This window comes from Triticum aestivum, chromosome 5D (genome assembly GCF_018294505.1).
Source record: "Triticum aestivum cultivar Chinese Spring chromosome 5D, IWGSC CS RefSeq v2.1, whole genome shotgun sequence".
In the NCBI taxonomy this organism is placed as follows: Eukaryota; Viridiplantae; Streptophyta; class Magnoliopsida; order Poales; family Poaceae; genus Triticum; species Triticum aestivum.
This window is the reverse complement of record NC_057808.1, coordinates 505486026-505504507: the sequence shown is the minus strand read 5'-3', so window position 1 is coordinate 505504507 and position 18482 is coordinate 505486026.

Here is an 18482-nt window from a genome sequence, read left to right as displayed (position 1 = left end):
GAATGATAGCCCGTTGAATAGCCGCGTCAATGTGAGACTTTCTCCTTTTTGTCTTCTCCACACATCCCCCATCATTATACTCTATTCCACCCATAGTGCTATATCCATGGCTCACGCTCATGTATTGCATCAAAGTTGAAAAAGTTTGAGACTACTAAAGTATGAAACAATTGCTTGGCTTGTCATCGGGGTTGTGCATGATGAGAGCATTCTTGTCTGACGAAAATGGAGCATGACTAAACTATATGATTTTGTAGGGATGAACTTTCTTTGGCCATGTTATTTTGAGAAGACATAGTTGCTTAGTTACTATGCTTGAAGTATTATTGTTTTTATGTCAATATTAAACTTTTGTCTTGAATCTTATGGATCTGAATATTCTTGCCACAATAAAGAAGATTACATTGATAAATATGTTAGGTAGCATTCCACCACAAAAATTCTATTTTTATCATTTACCTACTCGAGGACGAGCAGGAATTAAGCTTGGGGATGCTTGATACGTCTCCAACGTATCTATAATTTTTTATTGTTCCATGCTATTATATATTCTGTTTTGGATGTTTAATGGGCTTTATTATACACTTTTATATTATTTTTGGGACTAACCTATTAACCGGAGGCCCAGCCCAAATTGTTGTTTTCTTGCCTATTTCAGTGTTTCGAAGAAAAGGAATATCAAACAGAGTCCAAACGGAATGAAACCTTCGGGAGAGTTATTTTTGGAATGAAGGCAATCCAGGAGACTTGGAGTAGACGTCAGGGAAGCTTCAAGGAAGCCACGAGGCAGGGAGGCACGCCCTACCCCCTGGGCGCGCCCCCCACCCTCGTGGGCCCCTCGTGGCTCCCCTGACCGACTTCTTTCGCCTATATATGTCCATATACCCTAAAAACATCAGAGAACAGAATAGATTGGGAGTTCCGCCGCCGCAAGCCTCTGTAGCCACCAAAAACCAATCGGGGCCCTGTTCCGGCACCCTGCCGGAGGGAGGAATCCCTCTCCGGTGGCCATCTTCATCATCCCGGCACTCTCCACGGCGAGGAGGGAGTAGTTCACCCTCGGGGCTGAGGGTATGTACATAGCTATGTGTTTGATCTCTCTCTCTCGTGTTCTTGAGGTGCTACGGTCTTGATGTATCGCGAGCTTTGCTATTATAGTTGGATCTTATGATGTTTCTCCCCCTCTACTCTCTTGTAATGGATTGAGTTTTCCCTTTGAAGTTATCTTATCGGATTGAGTCTTTAATGATTTGCGAACACTTGATGTATGTCTTGCATGTGCTTATCTGTGGTGACAATGGGATATCACGTGATCCACTTGATGTATGTTTTGGTGATCAACTTGCGGGTTCTGCTCGTGAACTTATGCATAGGGGTTGCCACACGTTTTCGTCTTGACTCTTCAGTAGAAGCTTTGGGGCACTCTTTGAAGTTCTTTGTGTTGGTTGAATAGATGAATCTGAGATTGTGTGATGCATATCGTATAATCATACCCACGGATACTTGAGGTGACATTGGAGTATCTAGGTGACATTAGGGTTTTGGTTGATTTGTGTCTTAAGGTGTTATTCTTGTACGAACTCTATGATAGATTGAACGGAAAGAATAGCTTCGTGTTATTTTACTATGGACTCTTGAATAGATCGATCAGAAAGGATAACTTTGAGGTGGTTTCGTACCCTACAATAATCTCTTTGATTGTTCTCCGCTATTAGTGACTTTGGAGTGACTCTTTGTTGCATGTTGAGGGATAGTTATATGATCCAATTATGTTATTATTGTTGACAGAACTTGCACTAGTGAAAGTATGAACCCTAGGCCTTGTTTCCTAGCATTGCAATACTGTTTACGCTCACTTTTATCACTTGCTACCTTGCTGTTTTTATATTTTCAGATTACAAAAACCTATATCTGCCATCTATATTACACTTGTATCACCATCTCTTCGCCGAACTAGTGCACCTATACAATCTACCATTGTATTGGGTGTGTTGGGGATACAAGAGACTTTTTGTTATTTGGTTGCAGGGCTGTTTGAGAGAGACCATCTTCATCCTACGCCTCCCACGGATTGATAAAACTTAGGTCATCCACTTGAGGGAAATTTGCTACTATCCTACAAACCTCTGCACTTGGAGGCCCAACAACGTCTACAAGAAGAAGGTTGCGTAGTAGACATCAAGCAGTTTCTGGCGCCGTTGTCGGGGAGGTTAGTGCTTGAAGGTATTTCTTTAGATCTTGCAATCGAATCTTTTTGTTTGTTGTTTTAACACTAGTTTAGTTTATAAAAGAAAACTACAAAAAAATGGAATTAAGGTTGCCTCATATGCTTCATCTTTTTAATGTCTTTCGTGAAAATGATGGGAAGGAAAATTGTGCTCAAGTACTAGAAGAAGAATTACATAGAATGCTTGGCATAAAATTTGTGAATGATGAGCATGATTGCAATGTTGTTAGTATGAATTCTATGAATATCCATGATGATAATGATATGCAAAGCCACAAGCTTGGGGATGCTATGTTTGATGAAGATGATATGTTTTGTCCCCCAAGTTTTAATGAGCAAATTTATTATGATGATAGCATGCCTCCTATTTATGATGATTATATTGATGAAGGTGGGTTTGGAAGAGTGTCAACTTTAGGAAGTAATGATCCCACTATTTTGGAGGATGTTGAATATTATTGTGATAATTATGAAAGTGGATTTGGAGAGGTCATGACTTTATTTAGTGATGAATCCACTATTTTGGAAGAGGTTCCAATTGATTATGAGAACAAAGTTGCTATCTATGATGATTATTGTGATGACATGTATGCTATAAAGAATAATGATAACCGTGAAACTTGTCATCATGATTTTAGTTTTCAATTGGATTATGCCTCACAAGATAGTTATTTTGTTGAGTTTGCTCCCACTACTATTCATGAGAAGAAATTTGCTTATGTGGAGAGTAATAAAAATTCTATGCTTGCAGATCATGAAATGAATGCTTTAGGTGCTGGTTATATTGTTGAATTCATTCATGATGCTACTGAAAATTATTATGAGGGGGAATATATGCTTGTAGGAATTGCAATAATACCAAGTTTCCTCTCTATGTGCTTAAAGTTTTGAAGTTATGCTTGTTTTGCCTTCCTAGGCTAGTTGATTATTGTTCCCATAAGTTGTTTGCTCAGAAAATACCTATGCATAGGAAGTGGGTTAGACTTAAATGTGCTAGTCATATTCTTCATGATGCTCTCTTTATGTTTCAATTCTTATCTTTTATGTGAGCATCATTGAAATCATCATGCCTAGCTAGGGGCGTTAAACGTTAGCGCTTGTTGGGAGGCAACCCAATTTTATTTTAGTTCCTTGCTTTTTGCTCCTGTTTAGCAATAAATAATCTATCTAGCCTCTGGTTAGATGTGGTTTTATGTTTTAATTAGTGTTTGTGCCAAGTAGAACCTTTGGGAAGACTTGGGTGAAGTCTTTTTGATCTTGCTGTAAAAAACAGAAACTTTAGCGCTCACGAGATTAGCTGCCATTTTTACTGGAGAGTGATTTTAGGTTGATTATTTTTGCAGATGATTAATAGATAAACTCCCCAGGTCCACCAATTTATTTCAGAATTTTTGTAGTTCCAGAAGTATATGTTTGATACAGATTACTACAGACTGTTCTGTTTTCGACAGATTCTGTTTTCTATGTGTTGTTTGCTTATTTTGATGAATCTATGAGTAGTATCAGAGGGTATGAACCATAGATAAGTTGGAATACAGTAGGTATTACACAAATATGAATTTAGAATGATTTCACAACAGTACCTAAGTGGTGATTTATTTTCTTATACTAACGGAGCTTACGAGTTTTCTGTTGAGTTTTGTGTTGTGAAGTTTTCAAGTTTTGGGTGAAGATTCGATGGATTATGGAATAAGGAGTGGCAAGAGCCTAAGCTTGGGGATGCCCAAGGCACCCCAAGGTAATATTCAAGGACAACCAAGAGCCTAAGCTCGGGGATGCCCCGGATGGCATCCCCTCTTTCGTCTTCGTTCATCGGTAACTTTACTTGGAGCTATATTTTTATTCACCACATGATATGTGTTTTGCTTGGAGCGTCATTTTATTTTGTTTTGTTTTGCTTGCTGTTTGAATAAAATACCAAGATTTGAAATTCTTAAATGTTAGAGAGTCTTCACATAGTTGCATAATTATTCAACTGCTCATTGATCTTCACTTATATCTTTCGGAGTAGTTTGTTGTTTGCTCTAGTGCTTCACTTATATCCTTTTAGAGCACGGTGGTGGTTTTATTTTGAAGAAATAGATGAACTCTCATGCTTCACTTATATTATTTTGAGAGTCCTAAACAGCATGGTAATTTGCTTTGGTTAAAAACTAGTCCTAATATGATGGGCATCCAAGAGGGATATAATAAAAACTTTCATATAAGTGTGTTGAATACTAAGAGAAGTTTGATGCTTGATGATTGTTTTGAGATATGGAGGTAGTGATATTAAAGTTGTGCTAGTTGAGTAGTTGTGAATTTGAGAAATACTTGTGTTGAAGTTTGCAAGTCCCGTACCATGCACGTATGGTAACCGTTGTGTAACAAATTTGAAACATGAGGTGTTCTTTGATTGTCATCCTTATGAGTGGCGGTTGGGGACGAGCGATGGTCTTTTCCTACCAATCTATCCCCCTAGGAGCATGCGTGTAGTGCTTGGTTTTTGATGACTTGTAGATTTTTGCAATAAGTATGTGAGTTCTTTATGACTAATGTTGAGTCCATGGATTATACGCACTCTCACCCTTCCATCATTGCTAGCCTCTTCGGTACCGTGCATTGCCCTTTCTCACCTTGAGAGTTGGTGCAAACTTCACCGGTGCATCCAAACCCCGTGATACGATACGCTCTATCACACATAAACCTCCTTAAATCTTCCTCAAAACATCCACCATACCTACCTATTATGGCATTTCCATAGCCATTCTGAGATATATTGCCATGCAAATTTCCATTGTTCCATTTATTATGACACCCTTCATCATTGTCATATTGCCTTTCATGATCATGTAGTTGACATCGTATTTGTGGCAAAGCCACCATGCATATTATTTCATACATGTCACTCTTGATTCATTGCCCTTCCCGGTACACCGCCGGAGGCATTCATATAGAGTCATACTTTGTTCTAGTATCGAGTTGTAATCATTGAGTTGTAAATAAATAGAAGTGTGATGATCATCATTAATAGAGCATTGTCCCAAAAAAGGGGGGAAGGCCAAATAAAAAAAGGGGAAATGCCAAATAAAAAAGGAAAAAGAAAAGAAAAGAAGGGACAATGCTACTATCCTTTTTCCACACTTGTGCTTCAAAGTAGCACCATGATCTTTATGATAGAGAGTCTCTTGTTTTGTCACTTTCATATACTAGTGGGAATTTTTCATTATAGACTTGGCTTGTATATTCCAACAATGGGCTTCCTCAAATGCCCTAGGTCTTCCTGAGCAAGCAAGTTGGATGCACACCCACTTAGTTTCTTTTGTTGAGCTTTCATACATTTATAGCTCTAGTGCATCCGTTGCATGGAAATCCCTACTCCTTGCATTGACATCAATTTATGGGCATCTTCCTAACCCGTTGATTAGCCGCGTCAACGTGAGACTTTCTCCTTTTTGTCTTCTCCACACAACCCCCATCATTATACTCTATTCCACCCACAGTGCTATATCCATGGCTCACGCTCATGTATTGCGTGAGAGTTGAAAAAGTTTGAGATTACTAAAGTATGGAACAATTGCTTGGCTTGTCATCGGGGTTGTGCATGATGAGAGCATTCTTGTGGGACGAAAATGGAGCATGACTAAACTATATGATTTTGTAGGGATGAACTTTCTTTGGCCATGTTATTTTGAGAAGACATAATTGCTTAGTTAGTATGCTTCAAGTATTATTATTTTTATGTCAATATTAAACTTTTGTCTTGAATTTTATGGATCTGAATATTCTTGCCACAATAAACAAGATTACATTGATAAATATGTTAGGTAGCATTCCACATCAAAAATTCTGTTTTTATCATTTACCTACTTGAGGACGAGCAGGAATTAAGCTTGGGGATGCTTGATACGTCTCCAACGTATCTATAAGTTTTTATTGTTCCATGCTATTATATATTCTGTTTTGGATGTTTAATGGGCTTTATTATACACTTTTATATTATTTTTGGGACTAACCTATTAACCGGAGGCCAGCCCAAATTGCTGTTTTCTTGCCTATTTCAGTGTTTCGAAGAAAAGGAATATCAAACGGAGTCCAAACGGAATGAAACCTTCGGGAGAGTAATTTTTGGAACGGAAGCAATCCAGGAGACTTGGAGTAGACGTCAGGGAAGCTTCGAGTAAGCCACGAGGCAGGGAGGCGCGCCCCCCACCCTCGTGGCTCCCCTGACCGACTTCTTTCGCCTATATATGTCCATATACCCTAAAAACATCAGAGAACAAAATAGATCGGGAGTTCCGCCGCCGCAAGCCTCTATAGCCACCAAAAACCAATCGGGACCCTGTTTCGGCACCCTGCCGGAGGGAGGAATCCCTCTCCGGTGGCCATCTTCATCATCCCGGCGCTCTCCACGATGAGGAGGGAGTAGTTCACCCTCAGGGCTGAGGGTATGTACCAGTAGCTATGTGTTTGATCTCTCTCTCTCTCTCTCTCTCTCGTGTTCTTGAGGTGGTACGGTCTTGATGTATCGTGAGCTTTGCTATTATAGTTGGATCTTATGATGTTTCTCCCCCTCTACTCTCTTGTAATGGATTGAGTTTTCCCTTTGAAGTTATCTTATCGGATTGAGTATTTAATGATTTGAGAACACTTGATGTATGTCTTGCATGTGCTTATCTGTGGTGACAATGGGATATCACGTGATCCACTTGATGTATGTTTTGGTGATCAACTTGCGGGTTCTGCTCGTGAACTTATGCATAGGGGTTGCCACACGTTTTCGTCTTGACTCTTCGGTAGAAGCTTTGGGGCACTCTTTGAAGTTCTTTATGTTGGTTGAATAGATGAATCTGGGATTGTGTGATGCATATCGTATAGTCATACCCACGGATACTTGAGGTGACATTGGGGTTTTGATTGATTTGTGTCTTAAGGTGTTATTCTAGTACGAACTCTATGATAGGTTGAACGGAAAGAATAGCTTCGTGTTATTTTACTATGGACTCTTGAATAGATCGATCAGAAAGGATAACTTTGAGGTGGTTTCGTACCCTACAATAATCTCTTTGATTGTTCTCCGCTATTAGTGAATTTGGAGTGACTCTTTGTTGCATGTTGAGGGATAGTTATATGATCCAATTATGTTATTATTGTTGAGAGAACTTGCACTAGTGAAAGTATGAACCCTAGGCCTTGTTTCCTAGCATTGCAATACCGTTTACGCTCACTTTTATTACTTGCTACCTTGCTGTTTTTATATTTTCAGATTACAAAAACCTATATCTACCATCTATATTACACTTGTATCACCATCTCTTCGCCGAACTAGTGCACCTATACAATCTACCATTGTATTGGGTGTGTTGGTGACACAAGAGACTTTTTGTTATTTGGTTGCAGGGTTGTTTGAGAGAGACCATCTTCATCTACACCTCCCACGGATTGATAAACCTTAGGTCATCCACTTGAGGGAAATTTGCTACTGTCCTACAAACCTCTGCACTTGGAGGCCCAACAACGTCTACAAGAAGAAGGTTGCGTAGTAGACATCAGATCGCGTTGACTATGTGTTTCTTGTGTAGGCCCTATGTAAGTGGGGTTTTGCTACATCATGGATTTCTCGTATTATGGCTTGTGTTACTTTGCTGAAATATTGCATAAAGTTTAATGGAAAATTACTCGAGTCTTTTACCCCTTCGCAGGGACTTCGCCAAGGTAATCATTTGTCCATGTTTTTATTTCTCTTTGTTGCTGGCGCATTGTCTGCACTGATCAGCAAGTCCATGGCGGAGGAAGGATTGAAAATATGTCGAAGGGCGCAAACTATTTCACATCTTCTGTTTGCGGATGACTCATTATTATTCTTTCAAGCTTCTGAGCAACATGCATGTTTGGTTAAGGATGTTTTGAGCACTTATGCCTCAGCCACAGGCCAACACATTAACCCTACCAAGTGTTCCATTCTTTTTTCTGAAAATTTATTACCTGCGATTTCCATGGAGATGAAAAATATCCTAGGTGTCACAAATGGAGTTTTTGAGCCTAAGTACTTGGGCCTTGCAGTGCCGGAAGGGAGGATGCACAAGGGTAGATTTGAAACCGTTCAAGCGGTGTTGAGTAAATGTCCATTGGATTGGAGTTAACAATATTTGTCTTCTGGAAATAAAAAGATTCTTATTAAGGCAGTGGCCCAAGCTATCCCTTCATATGTGATGAGTGTGTTCCGTCTTCCTGCCTCGGTATGTGTTGATCTGACACGATTGATGAGGCAATATTGGTGGTGGTCGAGAAGGGAAAGCGTAACATGGCCTAGCTTAGTTGGGATAAAATGATATTACCCAGGTCTAAAGGTGGTATGGGCTTCCGTGATGTGAGGGCTTTCAACCAATCATTACTTGATAAACAAGACTGGCGGTTTGCTGGATGCACCTAACAGTTTGTGTGCTCATCTCCTCCGTGCAAAATACAGTCCGACTGGGAACCTATTGGACACTATTTTTTCACGTACCTCCTCGGCTGTTTGGAAGGGGATTGAGCAGGGATTGGAGCTGGTCAAGAAGGGCATTATTTGGAGGGTTGGGAATGGCGCCATGATCAGAACTTGGTGAGATCCATGGATTCCGAGGTGTTCCTCTTTTGGCCCAGTTACTCCAAAACGTAATTGTCGGTTTAACCGGGTGGCCGATTTCTTGGATGATAACGGAGGTTGGAACATTGACATGCTTAATACTCATTTTTTGGTGATGATGCTCAGGAGATTCTAAAAATTCGAACATCTCCAAGACAACAAAGTGACTTCTTCGCTGGGAATCCTGAGAAATCTGGAAATTTTATAGTGAGACTACCCATCGTGGGGTGTAACATAAGTGTGGTGTCATGCAACACTTCTTTTATTAGATTATAGACTCATCTTGTCTTGATATGTGTGGTGTTACCCATAGTGTAAATAACTAGCTATGTTACTAAAATCATCTCTCTCCTCATTAAATCATTACCACATAAGTAAATTTGCTGAGTTGAACCCTATATATATTACTGTTGAAGTTACTCCCACTATGGACAGTCTGAAGAGTGCATATAGATTAGCGACAACTGAACATGATGAGTCATTCTCGGGGGGCACATCAAGTAGCTCACCGCATGGTGAACGATCGTTATGGAACTGTATTTGGAAAGCAGTTGTACCGCAAAAGATGAAGATCACTACGTGGATGTCAGTGTCTGGGCCATGCTTAACAAGGCAAACCGGCACCTGGCTAGACGTGGAACCTTGATACGTCTTTGTCGTATCTATAATTTTTGATTATTTCATGCCTCTACAAAATTTATATACTTTTGGCAACATTCGATATTGTTTTTGGAACTAACATATTGATCCAGTGCCCAGTGTCGGTTCCTTTTCTTTGCATGTCTTTTTGTTTCGCAGAATATCCATATCAAACAAAGTCCAAACGTGATAAAATTTTGCGGAGGTTTATTCTGGAATATATGTGATTGTTGGGAAGAAGAATCAACGCAAGACGATACCCTAGGGCGCACCGTGTTGCCTTGTGACTCCCTTTTACCTCGGTTGGAGCCCTTCTTTCGCCGCAAGAAAGATAAATTCTAGACAAAAATCCCCACAAAATTACATCCCAATGGAGTTATGGATCTTTGGGAATATAAAAAATGGTGAAGGCGTCCGAAAATAAACGAAAAATGAAAGAGAAATACAAAGAGAGAAGCAATCTCGGAGGGGCTCCTGCCCTCCGGGAGCCATGGCGTCCATGGACCAGTGGGAAACCCCTCCTCCCATCTATGGAGGAGGTCAAGCAAGAAGAAGAAGGAGGGGGGCTCTCCCCTTTCTCTTTCGGTGTCGCCGGAGCTCCGCCGAGGAAACCATCGTGACGGAGATCTACACCAACAACTCTATGCAGTGGTGTAACCTCTCTGTTCCCGTTGTAATTCTGTACTTGAACATGGTGCTTAATACTATATGTTGTTATCCAATGATGTGTGGCAATCATATAATGTGAGTAGATTTCTTTTGTCCTACAGGTTAATTGTGGTATGGTGTGATTGATATGAGTTTAATGTTAATATGGTGTTGTCCTATGATGCCCTCCGTGTCGCGCAAGCGTGTGGGATAACCGCTATAGGGTGTTGCAATACATTCATGATTCGCTTATAGTGGGTTGCGAGACATAAGCTTAAATCCGAGTAAGGGGGTTGTTGCGTATGAGAGTAAAGACGACTTGTTACTTAATGATATGGTTGGGTTTTACCTTAATGATCTTTAGTAGTTGTGGATGCTTGCTTGAGTTCCAATAATAAGAACATGTGATCCAAGTACGGAAACTATGTTAGCGCATGCCTCTCCCTCATTGCATATGATAAGTATCTATCGTGTTATATTCAATTGCCTATGGACAATCTTTCTATTTGTGTTACAAAATGCTCTCTACTAAAACAACCTAACTTTTATTATCCCGCTAAGTACTTCTAGTTTTATTCTTACAAACTTATCCTATTACACCTACAAAGTAGTTTTATTCTTGTTCTAGGTAAAGCAAACGTTAAGTGTGTGTGGAGTTGTATCGGTGGTCGATAGAACTTGAGAGAATATTAATTCTACCTTTAGCTCCTCGTTGGGTTTGACACTCTTACTTATAAAAAAAAAGGCTACAATTGATCCCCTATACTTATGGGTTATCAAATCTATACACTATGCAGTATCGAAGATGAAAGTTCCTTCCATACATTGGTTTCCTACAGCCATGCTCAGAATATTTGGGAGCACATGTGTGCTATATGGCCCTTGCCCCGTGATGTACTCTTAGTAGACAGTGAGAATGATTGGTTGTTGAATGTTCTAATGAATTGCACAGCAACCATGCGGGACATGGTGATTATGTTGATTTGGTGCATTTGGCAGCTGCAGAATGACTTGTGACATGGCAAAGAGACGCCTCTAGTGGTGGCTACACTGGAATTCCTTGATAGCTATCTGATGTCCCTTGTTTAGTCTCACAAGTATAGCTTGAAGGAAATTGTTAAAGGCAAGATGCGTGCATGTGAGTTGGTTTACGTCCAAGAGAGTGTTGCGCCTGTGCAACGCCTACATTGTCCTCGGCCGTCGGCTGGCTACGTCGCGCTGTCGGTTGATGGTTCCTTGTTTTCAGCAGATTGCACAGCTGCCGCAGGCATGATACTGAAAAGAGAAGATGATTCGGTCATATTTTGAGCCTATCGCTATATCTTTAATTGCAACGAGGCGCTGGAGGTTGATTTACATGCGATCATGCAAGGTATGGCTCTTGTTATTCAACATACAAACTTTCTTGCCATTGTACAGTCCGAATCCTCGGAGACGTTAGCAGTGTTCTCAGGTGAAGCTCTCTCCCACTCGGCATCTCGTAAACGCTTTATGTTCCGACAAGGAGTTTATTCCTCCGAAGATTCGACATGCACAAAATAATGTGGTCGATTGTTTGACAAATTATATTTGTAGGGAATGTGTCACGACAGTGTGGCTCAACCAAGATCCCCTTGTATTGAGGATCTTTTGCTGACGCGTCAGCAATTAGGGGTCTCGTTCATAGCTCCGTCGGTGTACAGATCGAGCTGGGTTTGACCTGGACGTAGACGCATGCCGACCACGAACAAACATGGATCATACGTAAGGATGGCAATGGGTAGGTTATGGAGCGGGTAGAGCAATACCATACCCATACTCGTGTAGTCAAATGGGTAAAAAATTCTACCCATACCCGTACCCATGGGTATGAAACTTTATCCGTACCCATATCCGACGGGTACCCAATGGGTAGATCAAACAGTACACAAGTTATTCACAATTGTACATTCATCGATAGAACATTTGACAAAAAACATTTATCTCAACTCAATTACAGATAGATGAGTACATGACAATTATCTCAATTCAAATTGACAATTGGTGAAAACTTTAACATAGGCTCACAAGCTCACGATACACTTCACGGGTAAGGTCCACATGCTAGTATAAACAGGTAGGGTATGGGTATATCCATGGGTACAAGGCTATACCCGTGCCCTACCCATGACTTAACGGGTAGGGTACGGGTACTACCATGGATATAAATTTGTGCCCATACCCTGCCCATGCGGGTGCGGTATCCGTGGGTACCCGTACCCATGGGTAAAATTGCCATCCTTAGTAAGAAACATCATAATTATCACCCTAATCATGATCATTAGTATAGTGGACATTAATGGAATTTACACTAACGCAATTGCAATCATGCTTTTCATTCAATAAATGTATCCCAATAGCATTTTCTTATCACTTCTTCATATTTAGCTATTGGTTTTCAACATGCAGCAAGTTTGAAAAGATTAGCAAGCGGATGAGGATCCATATGTCTTTACTTTTCCTTTCTGTTTTGGTCTGTTGACATGATTTTTGCAAGCAAACTAGTAAAACAAAGTGTTTTTGTGTTTTTGTTTTTTAGAGAAGTGGAGGAGATGAAAACAAGAGGCAAAGGCAAATAAAAAGTAGAGCAAGTAGATGATAGTTTGTGTGAAGGTACTTGATAGGTTTTCATGATGTCTCCCCGGCAACGGCGCCCGAAATTCTTCCTGCTACTTGTGAGATAAGGGAGATCCAGTACAGTAGAGATAAGTATTTCCCTCAGCAAGAACCAACGTTTATCGAACCAATAGGAGAATCACGCAAAGCCTCGTGAACAGCACCTCCACACACAAAAGCATATACTTGCACCCAGCGCCAACAAGAGGGTTGTCAATCCCCTTGAACTCGTTACTTGCAAGGATCAATTGTAGTGGTAGATAAATAAATTGCAAAAAAAGTAAAAGAAATAAAATTGCAGCAAAGGTATTTTGGATTTTTTTTAAATATGATTAAAGTAGACCCGGGGGGCATAGTTTTCACTAGAAGCTTCTCTCTCGAACACATAGCATACGGTGGGTAAACAAATTAGCATTGGGCAATTGGTAGAAAAGTGCATAGTTATGAGAATATTCAAGGCAATGATCATGTATATAGGCATCACATCCGTGACAAGTAGACCGACTCCTGCCTGCATCTACTACTATTACTCCACCAATCGACCGCTATCCAGCATGCATCTATGGTATTGAATTCATAAAACGGAGTAACACCTTAAGCCGGATGACATGATGTAGACAAAGTAAATCCAATTAATATGAATAAACCCCGTCGTTTTACCCTTAATGGCAATAATAGAAGGGATAATTGATTTTATGCCCCTAGTTGGGTCACACTCGGCAGGTTTACCCCTAGTTTCCGAAAACACTTGTTCTTGCCCAAACCACTTTGCTCCTCTTATGCTTTTGCCCTTTGACCGTTTGACCATCACTTTGAAAACTTCATAAAAATTTCATACTAACTTAGAAAAATTCAAATAAGATATCAAAATGTTCAGAAAAGCATCACATATATGTGCATGTCATTTGCATTCATGAAAAAAGTGTTGGCCAGTCCCCATCTCTGTTTTAGCTCATATGATCTTAGCATGAACAGTAAAATCTAAAAAAATTCTAAAAATTCTAAAAAAAATTGGTGGCAAACTTTGACCAATGTTTTGAGTGCTTGCCAAGTTTCATAAGGGAATGACATTCATGGAAGTCGTGGCAAAAAAACAAAAATCAATGCTCCAAAATTTCATTTTTTTGCCACGACTTCCACGAATGTCATTCCCTTATGAAACTTGGCAAGCACTGAAAAGATTGGTCAAAGTTTGCCACCAATTTTTTTTAGAATTTTTAGATTTTTTAGATTTTACTATTCATGCTAAGATCATATGAGCTAAAACTGAGATGGGGACTGGCCAACACTTTTTTCATGAATGCAAATGACATGCACATATAGGTGATGCTTTTCTAAACATTTTGATATCTTATTTGAATTTTTCTGAGTTAGTATGAAATTTTAATGAAGTTTCCAAAGTGATGGTCAAACGGTCAAAGGGCAAAAGCATAAGAGGAGCAAAGTGGTATGGGCAGGAACAAGTGTTTTCAGAAACTAGGGGTAAACCTGCCGAGTGGGACACAACTAAGGGCACCAAATTAATTATCCCATAATACAAATACATGTCTTGTCCTCTTCTCTCACTAGGATATAGAGCCCCGCAAGATTGAACCCATTACAACACACCTCTCCCACTAAAGATAAATCAATCTAGTTGGCCAAACCTATTGGGGAACGTAGTAATTTCAAAAAAAATCCTACGCACACGCAAGATCCTGGTGATGCATAGCAACGAGAGGGGAGAGTGTTGTCTACGTACCCTCGTAGACCGTAAGCGGAAGCATTTATCAACGCGGTTGATGTAGTCGTACACCTTCACGATCCGTCCCGATCAAGTACCGAACGTACGGCACCTCCACGTTCAGCACACGTTTAGCTCGATGACGTCCTCGCCTTCTTGATCCAGCAAGAGGGGCGAAGTAGTAGATGAGTTCCGGCAGCACGATGGCGTGGTGACGGTGTTGGTGAAGAACAATCTCCGCAGGGCTTCGCCTAAGCACTACGAAAACTGTGACGGAGGATAAACTAGAGGGGACGGGGTTGCCGGAACACGGCTTGGTGTTTCTTGATGTGTCTTTGGTGCAAGCCCTGCCCCTCTATTTATATGTTGAGCCCTGGGGTCGAAACGTGGAGCAGAAGCCTCCTCAAACTCGGTTTTCCCCGAAAGGCAAGAGTCCCACTCGGACTCCAGGACCAAATGCCACAATCCTTGGAGTCTGGCCCAGACGCCATGGGCCTCGGCGTCTGGCCCAGGGCCAGGCGCCATGGTCTTCGGCGTTTGGCCTCTGACCTCCGCAAAACTTTCTTTTGCACCGACTTATAGCCCCGTGGGCCTGACCCCTTGGCCTAACCATATCATCCAATATATGAATCTTTACCTCCGGACCATTCCGGAGCTCCTCCTCGTGTCCGTGATCTCATCCGGGACTCCGAACAACATTCGGTTACCAACATACATAACTCATATAGTACTATATCGTCAAAGAACGTTAAGCGTGCGGACCCTACGGGTTCGAGGACTATGTAGACATGACCGAGACACCTCTGTGGTCAATAACCAATAGCGGAACCTGGATGCCCATATTGGCTCCTACATATTCTACAAAGATCTTTATCGGTCGAATCATTACGACAACATACGTTATTCCCTTTGTCATCGATATGTTACTTGCCCGAGATTCGATCGTCGGTATCTTCATACCTAGTTCAATCTCGTTACCGGCAAGTCTCTTTACTCGTTCTGTAATACATCATCCCGTAACTAACTCATTAGTCACATTGCTTGCAAGGCTTATTATGATGTGCATTACCGAGAGGGCCCAGAGATACCTCTCCGATACTCGAAATGACAAATCCTAATCTTGATCTATGCCAACTCAACAAACACCATCGGAGACACCTGTAGAGCATCTTTTTAATCACCCAGTTACGTTGTGACGTTTGATAGCACACAAAGTGTTCCTCTGGTATTCGGGAGTTGCATAATCTCATAGTCATAGGAACATGTATAAGTCATGAAGAAAGCAATAGCAATATACTAAACGATCAAGTGCTAAGCTAACGGAATGGGTCAAGTCAATCACATCATTCTCTAATGATGTGATCCCGTTAATCAAATGACAACTCATGTCTATGGCTAGGAAACTTAACCATCTTTGATTCAACGAGCTAGTCAAGTAGAGGCATACTAGTGACACTCTGTTTGTCTATGTATCCACACATGTACTAAGTTTCCGGTTAATACAATTCTGGCATGAATAATAAACATTTATCATGAAATAAGGAAATAAATAATAACTTTATTATTGCCTCTAGGGAATATTTCCTTCAGTCTCCCACTTGCACTAGAGTCAGTAATCTAGTTCACATCGCCATGTGATTTAACACCAATAGTTCACATCACCATGTGATTAACACCCATAGTTCACATCGCCATGTGACCAACACTCAAAGGGTTTACTAGAGTCAGTAATCTTAGTTCACATCGGCATGTGATTAACACCCAAAGAGTACTAAGGTGTGATCATGTTTTGCTTGTGAGAGAAGTTTAGTCAACGGGTCTGTCATATTCAGATCCGTATGTATTTTGCAAATTTCTATGTCAACAATGCTCTGCACGGAGCTACTCTAGCTAATTGCTCCCACTTTCAATATGTATCCAGATTGAGACTTCGAGTCATCTGGATCAGTGTCAAAACTTGCATCGACGTAACCCTTTACGACAAACCTTTTGTCAACTCCATAATCAAGAAACATATCTTCATTCCACTAAGGATAATTTTGACCACTGTCCAGTGATCTACTCCTAGATCACTATTGTACTCCCTTGCAAAACTTAGTGTAGGGTATACAATAGATCTGGTACACAGCATGGCATACTTTATAGAACCTATGGCTGAAGCATAGGGAATGACTTTCATTTTCTTTCTATCTGCTGCCGTGGTCGGGCTTTGAGTCTTACTCAATTTCACACCTTGCAACACGGGCAAGAACTCTTTCTTTGACTGTTCCATTCTGAACTACTTCAAAATCTTGTCAAGGTATGTACTCATTGAAAAAACTTATCAAGCGTCTTGATCTATCTGTATAGATCTTGATGCTCAATATGTAAGCAGATTTACCGAGGTCTTTCTTTGAAAAACTCCTTTCAAATACTCCTTTATGCTTTCCAGAAAATTCTACATTGTTCCTGATCAACAATATGTCATTCACATATACTTATCAAAAAGGTTGTAGTGCTCCCACTCACTTTCTTGTAAATACAGGCTTCACCGCAAGTCTGTATAAAACTATATGCTTTGATCAACTCATCAAAGCATATATTCCAACTCCGAGATGCTTGTACCAGTCCATAGATGGATCGCTGGAGCTTGCACATTTTGTTAGCACCTTTAGGATTGACAAAACCTTCTGGATGCATCATATACAACTCTTCTTTAAGAAATCCATTAAGAAATGTAGTTTTGACGTCCATTTGCCAGATTTCATAAAATGTGGCAATTTGCTAACATGATTCGGACAGACTTAAGCATCGCTACGAGTGAGAAAATCTCATCGTGGTCAACACCCTGAACTTTGTCAAAACTTTTTTGACAAGTCTAGCTTTGTAGATAGTAACACTACTATCAGCGTCCGTCTTCCTCTTGAAGATCCATTTATTTTCTATGGCTTGCCGATCATCGGGCAAGTCAACCAAAGTCCACACTTTGTTCTCATACATGGATCCCATCTCAGATTTCATGGCCTCAAGCCATTTCGCGGAATCTGGGCTCATCATCGCTTCCTCATAGTTCGTAGGTTCGTCATGGTCAAGTAACATGACCTCCAGAACAGGATTACCGCACCACTCTGGTGCAGATCTCACTCTGGTTGACCTACGAGGTTCGGTAGTAACTTGATCTGAAGTTACATGATCATCATCATTAGCTTCCTCACTAATTGGTGTAGGAGTCACAGGAACATATTTCTGTGATGGACTACTTTCCAATAAGGGAGCAGGTACAGTTACCTCATCAAGTTCTACTTTCCTCCCACTCACTTCTTTCGAGAGAAACTCCTTCTCTAGAAAGGATCCATTCTTAGCATCGAATGTCTTGTCTTCGGATCTGTGATAGAAGGTGTACCCAACTGTCTCCTTTGGGTATCCTATGAAGACACATTTCTCTGATTTGGATTTGAGCTTATCAGGATGAAACTTTTTCATATAAGCATCGCAACCCCAAACTTTAAGAAACGACAACTTTGGTTTCTTGCCAAACCACAGTTCATATGGTGTCGTCTCAACGGATTTAGATGGTGCCCTATTTAACGTGAATGCAGCTGTCTCTAATGCATAACCCCAAAACGATAGTGGTAAATCGGTAAGAGACATCATAGATTGCACCATATCTAATAACGTACGGTTACGATGTTCGGACACACCATTACGCTGTGGTGTTTCAGGTGGCGTTAGTTGTGAAACTATTCCGCATTGTTTTAAATGAAGACCAAACTCATAACTCAAATATTATCCTCCACGATCAGATCGTAGAAACTTTATTTTCTTGTTACGATGATTTTCCACTTCACTCTGAAATTCTTTGACCTTTTCAAATGTTTTAGACTTATGTTTCATCAAGTAGATATACCCATATCTGCTCAAATCATCTGTGAAGGTGAGAAAATAATGATACTCGTCGCGAGCCTCAACATTCATCGGACCACATACATCGGTATGTATGATTTCCAACAAATCTGTTGCTCGCT